Source organism: Amblyomma mixtum, chromosome 10, assembly GCF_055824585.1.
Source record: "Amblyomma mixtum isolate Tamu chromosome 10, ASM5582458v1, whole genome shotgun sequence".
Classification (NCBI taxonomy): Eukaryota; Metazoa; Arthropoda; class Arachnida; order Ixodida; family Ixodidae; genus Amblyomma; species Amblyomma mixtum.
The window spans coordinates 55,775,046-55,782,135 of record NC_143021.1 but is presented as its reverse complement, the minus strand read 5'-3'; the positions used below and the strand labels follow the sequence as shown (position 1 = coordinate 55,782,135).

The 7,090-nt window shown below is 46.7% G+C and overlaps 1 long non-coding RNA gene across 1 annotated transcript; it reads right to left on the bottom strand.

Moving 5' to 3' along the window:
• Nucleotides 1-2,966: 2,966 nt before the first annotated feature.
• LOC149325844 (uncharacterized) lies at nucleotides 2,967-4,345 on the bottom strand. The gene is made up of 2 exons (XR_016286495.1): nucleotides 3,728-4,345; nucleotides 2,967-3,108 (listed from the first exon to the last, which is right to left on the bottom strand). It is a non-coding gene; the product is annotated as an uncharacterized LOC149325844 (long non-coding RNA).
• Nucleotides 4,346-7,090: the final 2,745 nt, after the last annotated feature.

Here is a 7,090-nt window from a genome sequence, read left to right as displayed (position 1 = left end):
GTTGGCATTCATTTCTCTCGTAAATTTGCATCCGAAATCAACGTCGAACGCTTTCGTTTTAATTGCTTAGCTACGATTAAACGAGATGCCGCATATGAAGAGCTTCGATGCTTGCTTGCTTTGCTTTATTGTGCTTTGCTCTGCTTGCTTGCTTGCTTGCTTGCTTGGGAACGTCGAACCGAGTATAAAATCACTAACCGAGCCTTGCTGAGCAAGTCTCAGGTGGTCTGGCCTCACCTAAGCAGAGGAGAGCGACACATGCTTAAGCGTCTATAAGGTTTCTTCAGGGGCTATAGGTGAGCATGTTTCTACTTTTAAAAGAGGCGCTTCTTCGGAATGGTGACACGCCTCTCATGCGCGAGAAAATCGAAGGAACTGTGTCATGGTTCAGCCGCGCCTTTTCGACAGAAATCTCCAGATGTCACATTAGGGACAAGCTCTGCATGTAGCCGCTCTTACGAAAGTGGTTTGAGCAGAGTAGGCTTGCTTTGGTCAGCTTGAATTCTTCGTCACAGCAGCGAGCGCTTGCGCTGCGAGCTTATGGCGGAAAACAGTGGAAGACGACACAGTCTCGGCCGTATTTGTTCATGGACACGAACGCAGAGTAGTACGTCGTGTTGAATCTGATTCTCAAGGTCGGCTGACACGCTTTGTACGTCACAACGCACGCAGCACGAGAAACAACGCGCGCTGAAAGCTCGCTCGGGTGCGCCGAAGTATCCCCGGCTCCTCAACGTGACGTCACGTTGGCCGACATGGACGAGGTTTCCCTTTCCGCTGTTCTCCTCTCCTACGCTCGCGCGGGGCGCGGGAGATTTGAACATCGCGTTTTTAATTGGTGATTGCGCCACTGTTCTAGCCAAAATCGAAAAAATAATTTCACAGACGTGATCAGCAATGACACTACTTCAAAACCCTAAAAAATTAGCTGATTGGAAAACCGCCTCAGTATCCCTTTAATAGGCGACTAAGTTCTTGCCTGTCTTTTCTGGACGTGCTGGCGAGAAAACTTTGTGTTGATTCATTCGGTTTTCTCACTCTTCGCTTTCACTTACCTGTACGGCCTCTCCACAAGGCAGATGACAAATGTTGCGATCGGCCATTACTTCCTCTACTCATACATCTGCAGCCCTGCCTGGACTTTCTTGATACCAGTGTATTAAAGCGAATTCCGCGGATGTGCAGCTAGACGAGCGCACTTTAACGGCCGCAGATATAACGAACCCTCGTTTATTACGAGCGGATGCGGTGCTACCGTCAAAATATGCATTTCCATTATTCATATATGCATAATGGAAATTTGTCGGAGATGCAACGAACAAGCCTGGCCGCACCACGCGGCTATAGAGAACGAGGAGGCGCGGTAAACTACCCTCGAAGTTGAAGAGGTCGTGCTTCCACTAAGCACGCAGATGAAAAAGTGTCTCTCAACCGGAAAGAACATGTCGACCCAGAAGTGCAATTAAAAGGCGGCACTGCCCTGCGCAGCGCTAACCGCAAACTCCAGGGTCTGGTAACAATGTAAACGATAAATTAAACACGGTAACGATATGCTATAACTCTCTATTGAAATAGTAAGTAACCGCCGGCCAAACCCGCGTCGATGGCCTACGAGGGCAATCATTGCCTACGCGTTCGCAGGCTCGGCAAAGCATCCCGTATGGAAGAAGCGCGGTGTGCGTGAGACGGGGGCATCGTCGAAAGCGAAGCTACTGACCATGGTCGCGGATCAACTAAAAACGTTGAAATCCTGGCTTGTTGGTTCATACTTCGAAGCAATAGCGCAAACAGGACAAGGGACCAAGGACGAGTAGACACACAGCGCTGTGTGTGTCTACTCGTCCTTGGTCCCTTGTCCTGTTCGCGCTATTGCTCCGAAGGATCAACTAAAAGCAGCGATTGATAATTCTGAAATCCTTGCTGGCCATGGCGGTCAAGTGGTATGCATAGCCTGCCCAGTTGTCTCCATCTTTTGCGCCGCTACCATGTGCAGGCATTGTCACACAGCGGACAGTCCCAAGCAACCACCGACATCCTTCGGACGGCCGACAGAGGTCTGTTTCGGATATTCTGTACGTCCGCTGAACATCCGCAAACAGCCGATAGACGTCCGTCGGCCGTCCGAAAGGTGGCCAAAGGTATACGGTTCGCCCGCCGACGGACGTCCAGTTGAGTACGTCCATTGGCGGATCTTTCTCGAATATTCGCATATATGGTGCATGCGTGCTTTTTTCACTCCGCGCGATGCAATAAAACCAAAAACAATTTGATGCATAGCACGCATATTTTATTGTGGTTGATGATACATCAGCAGAGCAATGGGTTATATTCGGAAAATTTCTTAAATGTGACTCTTCAAATGTGGCAAGCTTGGGACACACATCCGTAATCTTCCCACCCACAGGATTTCTGAAATAAAAAGAACGCGGCAAACATTAGTCATGTGAAACAAATGGCACAATTCAGCACCCAAGTAAAAACATTGGAACCAATTAATATTAGAAGTGTTTAATGCTGCAAGTATAACAGACAATGCACTTTACCACCTCCATAAGTATAAGGCAATAACAGCTCTCACTTTTCCACACCATATTTGACAATGTATCTGTTCTTTATTTATTCTCATGGGCCTTAGGGCACTAACCTGCGCAGCACTGTACGCGACTGTGCACAGAAAGCCGCAAAGCTTCCGTTGCGAACCACTGCGAACTAGACGCCCAAGCAACCACCGATATCCTTCGGACGGCCGACAGAGGTCTATTTCGGATGTTCTGTACGTCCGCTGAACATCCGCAAAGAGCCGGTAGACGTCCGTAGGCCGTCCGAAAGGTGGCCAAAGGTATACGGTTCGCCCGCCGACGGACGTCCAGTTGAGTACGTCCATTGGCGGATCTTTCTCGAATATTCGCATATATGGTGCATGCGTGCTTTTTTCACTCCGCGCAATGCAATAAAACCAAAAACAATTTGATGCATAGCACGCATATTTTATTGTGGTTGATGATACATCAGCAGAGCAATGGGTTACATTCGGAAAATTTCTTAAATGTGACTCTTCAAATGTGGCAAGCTTGGGACACATCCGTAATCTTCCCACCCACAGGATTTCTGAAATAAAAAAGAACGCGGAAAACATCAGTCATGTGAAACAAATGGCACAATGCAGCAGCCAAAGTAAAAACATTGGAACCAATTAATAGAAGTGTTTAATGCTGTAAGTATAACAGACAATGCACTTTAACAAACATCTCAATAAGTATAAGGCAATAACAGCTCTCACTTTTCCACACCATATTTGACATTGTATCTGTTCTTTATTTATTTTCATGGGCCTTAGGGCACTAACCTGCGCAGCACTGTACGCGACTGTGCACAGAAAGCCGTAAAGCTTCCGTTGCGAACCACTGCGACCTCACGTGCTTCCTATGGTCTGCCTTTCGCGCGTTGTCACTCTTTATATAGACACAGTGAACATAGCGATGCCTTAAAAATTAACAAGATGCGAAAACACTCCGTCCCACAACTTTGAAGAGGAGTGGGAATTAGTCGCGCGAGTTGAGGGCTGCCGCAGCTGTGTGATGTAGGCTCCCGAAAGTGTGAGAACAGCACACACTTGTGGAAGCCATCTCCTCGCGCTTACTGCTCCCACTGTCCTGTGAACGAATGTTATATGAGCATGCTGCATTGTCCTAGAAGCAAAGTTCCAAGAAGTGTACTGGATACATACCTTCGTAGGCAATCACATGTGCACTAAGCCTTCTTTACACCAAGGTCGACGCAGTACGGGATTCCGGTGTTCCAGAAGAGCTTCAGGCGCTTCCCGTATCTTTCGAATTGCTTAAGTTACATACAACTTTCGTCCACAGACCGAACAAAGCCACATTTTATAATAACAGAGCTATAAAGATCTGCGCGACAACACTACGCGACATATCAACAACAGCGCTACGGAGCCGTACTGATGGATTGGATTGGTCTGACCGCGAACTGACATCTATGATGATGGTGATAGCAGAATGCACGGGAGTTTTGATCATTGGTTTTGATGCTTACGAATGGTTTCAATGGCAAGTTTAGCTAGCAAAACAGTGGACATGTCGCGCAACTCCTCTAATTTGGAGAAGTTTTATAAATATAAAACTAGTCATTGAGTTCTTGCAAAATTCTGCAACACCTGCTTCTCCTCTTAGATAAATTTAGCTCGTTGGCGGCTCTTGCACTGCAGGTAGGAGTGGAATCGTACCAATTTACAAACGTCTTCGCGTCAAACCCTCCAACTGATGCAAATAAAACAGTATACATACACGAAAGACTCGAATTTTCTGTGAAATAAAAAACGTCCATACTCATGGCCTAGGAAAATACTCGACCTTACATCCTTCGGACGTCCACCTCGTCTCTCATGCGGATATACAAAAGTGGACACTGTCCGTACGTCCAGCGGATGCACGAATACGGATATCCGAAATCGGATTGTGTTCGTACGTCCGATGGACGTCCGATCTCGGCAAAGGACGTTCGGATCTAGCTTGTACGTCCGACGGATATCTGTGGTTGCTTGGGGTGCAACGGATGCATTCTGCGCCACAAGCGCTGCGCTAGTTCGTCGCTGCATCATCTCATGCAGGAACGACAGAAGAAGCTCGCAAACACGCGTGACCAGACTCATGCAGATTTCTGGCAGCGCTACGTTGATCCATAGCCATGCAGATGTTTTCTCGGATAACTACGTTCCTGCCGACCACACAATCGCAGAAGTGCATGCTCTGACAGAGACGTTGAACACCATGGGCGAGTTCTCCCTACTGCCAGGAATCTCATTTATGGGGCCGACCTGCCACCAACTGCCATGCACATCTCATTCATGATTAGTTATACCCTGTCCCTAAATTTGATAGCTGGCAGCAAGGTCTCGACGAGGATTAAATGACCGCCCTAGATAGCTTGGAAAGAGCCGCGACAGGCTCTGCTTTGCACAAGCAGGCACGAATAACGCAGTTTTATAAGAAATAGACGCCATTTTTAGTGGCCTTAGTGTTTATGGCTGTTGTACGAAGAATCCACTTGCTACGAACATCAGATATAACGAACGGAAGCCGCGTCACCGTCAGGCTCGTTATAAATGGGCTCAACTGTAGTTTCAATCTGCCACAAAGGGTCAGAAAGGTTCCAAATATTCCATGCAACAACCATAAAAAGAAGCCTACAAGATAGCCGAATAGCCTAAAGCATCTGTAAAGAGAGTTTTCTGTTGCGCCGCCATTGGTACGAATCCCACTCGGAGTCAGAGGATATAGAGTATACAAACCCTGTTAGTTGTTCTTTTTACTGCGTTAGCACTATAGCCTGCTTTCCCAAAAATAACCGCGCTGTGTGTGTGTGTGTGTGTGTGTGAGTGTGAGTGTGAGTGTGAGTGTGAGTGTGTGTGTGTGTGTGTGTGTGTGTGAGTGTGTGAGTGTGAGTGTGTGTGAGTGTGTGTGTGTGTGTGTGTGTGTGTGTGTGTGTGTGTGTGTGTGTGTGTGTGTGTGTGTGTGTGTGTGTGTGTGTGTGTGTGTGTGTGCAGCCTCCATCCTTGATGCGCACTCCGGTGGGCGCACATTCGGGCATTCACTGGTAAAAATACACCTTCAAAAACTTTCACTCATCTTTCTACCCCCATCACCCACCTGTACCCGATATAGCCGAGGCAGATTGTTGTGAAGGCTCAACGTATTCAGTCGCCCAAGAGTTGTACGAAAAAAACGCCAACAGTCATAAGCCAATCGTGTCAGACACTACGAATGGGAAGTATGACAGCGAGAAGTAGATATAAGTCGCCAGACAGAGAATTTAAGATCGAGCAGTGAGAGAACAGCGGATGGAGCCGCGCGCGTGCGACTGGCAGCAATTTTTTCTTAGAAGCAGAACGATTTCAGCGAATAGGGATAACGAAATCACTTCATCGCAGTTACATTTAATCGCAGTAGTATCTTTCTGGGCGTAATCACTATCGCATGCCAGCGAGCGCATATATTTCCGCATTGCCCTTTTGAGTATTCGGTATTTAACTTTTTTCTTATTAGTACATATCCACCGTTGCCAAGAACCCGCCTTTCGTTGCTTATTTCCGTCGCGCACAAACAAGAATATACGGATTCTAAAAACAAAACAAGCTGCACCAATTTATACATCCTTCTTTTGGTAATAATAGTAGGAATATCTCGGGTTTAATGTGTCGAGTAGACATTGTGGCTATAGGATGGACCGTGTAGTGGAGGGCTCCATATCATCGAGGACCAGCTGGGGATTTTCGGCGTGCGAGGAAGCACGCTGGTCTTTGTATTTTTGGAATCAGCAGCCGAGCTCCACAGCCATTCAGCATTTTTTTTTCTTTGTTGAGCTACATCGTGAGGAGTTTTATTTAGAACCTGCTGTTTGAGATAATGAGCGCCTACAAAAGTAAATGTTGCACTACCCACTGCGGTGGCTCAGTGGTTAGGGCGCTCGGTTACTTATTCGGTGTACGCCTACTGCGCCTGTTTCTGATTTTTCCTTCACTCCCACCTTCCTCCCTTCCTTACGGCGCGGTTCAGGTGTCCATCAAGAAATGAGACAGTTACTGCGCCATTTCCTTTCCTCAAAAACCACCGTCACAACGTTGTTGGATCCTCGCGCTAATATTTCATCTATTTGTGGGAAATGACCCAAAGAAAAGGAAGGCATTCTTAATCGGTGCTTAAATGACTGTAGACACCCAGTTTTATTGCGTGTTTTCTTCTTTCAAATTACACCACAGATATTAGAATACATGGACCACCGTGTGGTATTCGCCTACTGCCACTAAATAATTTAGAAAAAAATTTTTTCTCCCATGCTGTTCCACTTTCATCAACCAAATGATGGTTGTTACATGATTTCAACTTTAGGTCCAGTGAGGCACGAGAAAACTAATAGAAACGGTGATACGTTGTTCTGACTCACTATAGCACTTAAATCAGCCAGCTTCAAGACCTATAGTTACAACGAACAACGTATCAGCAGTTATATTGCCGTTTTATTGCACCTCACGCGACTTAATTTCCTCTACACGTCACAGCCATCGTTATGTTGT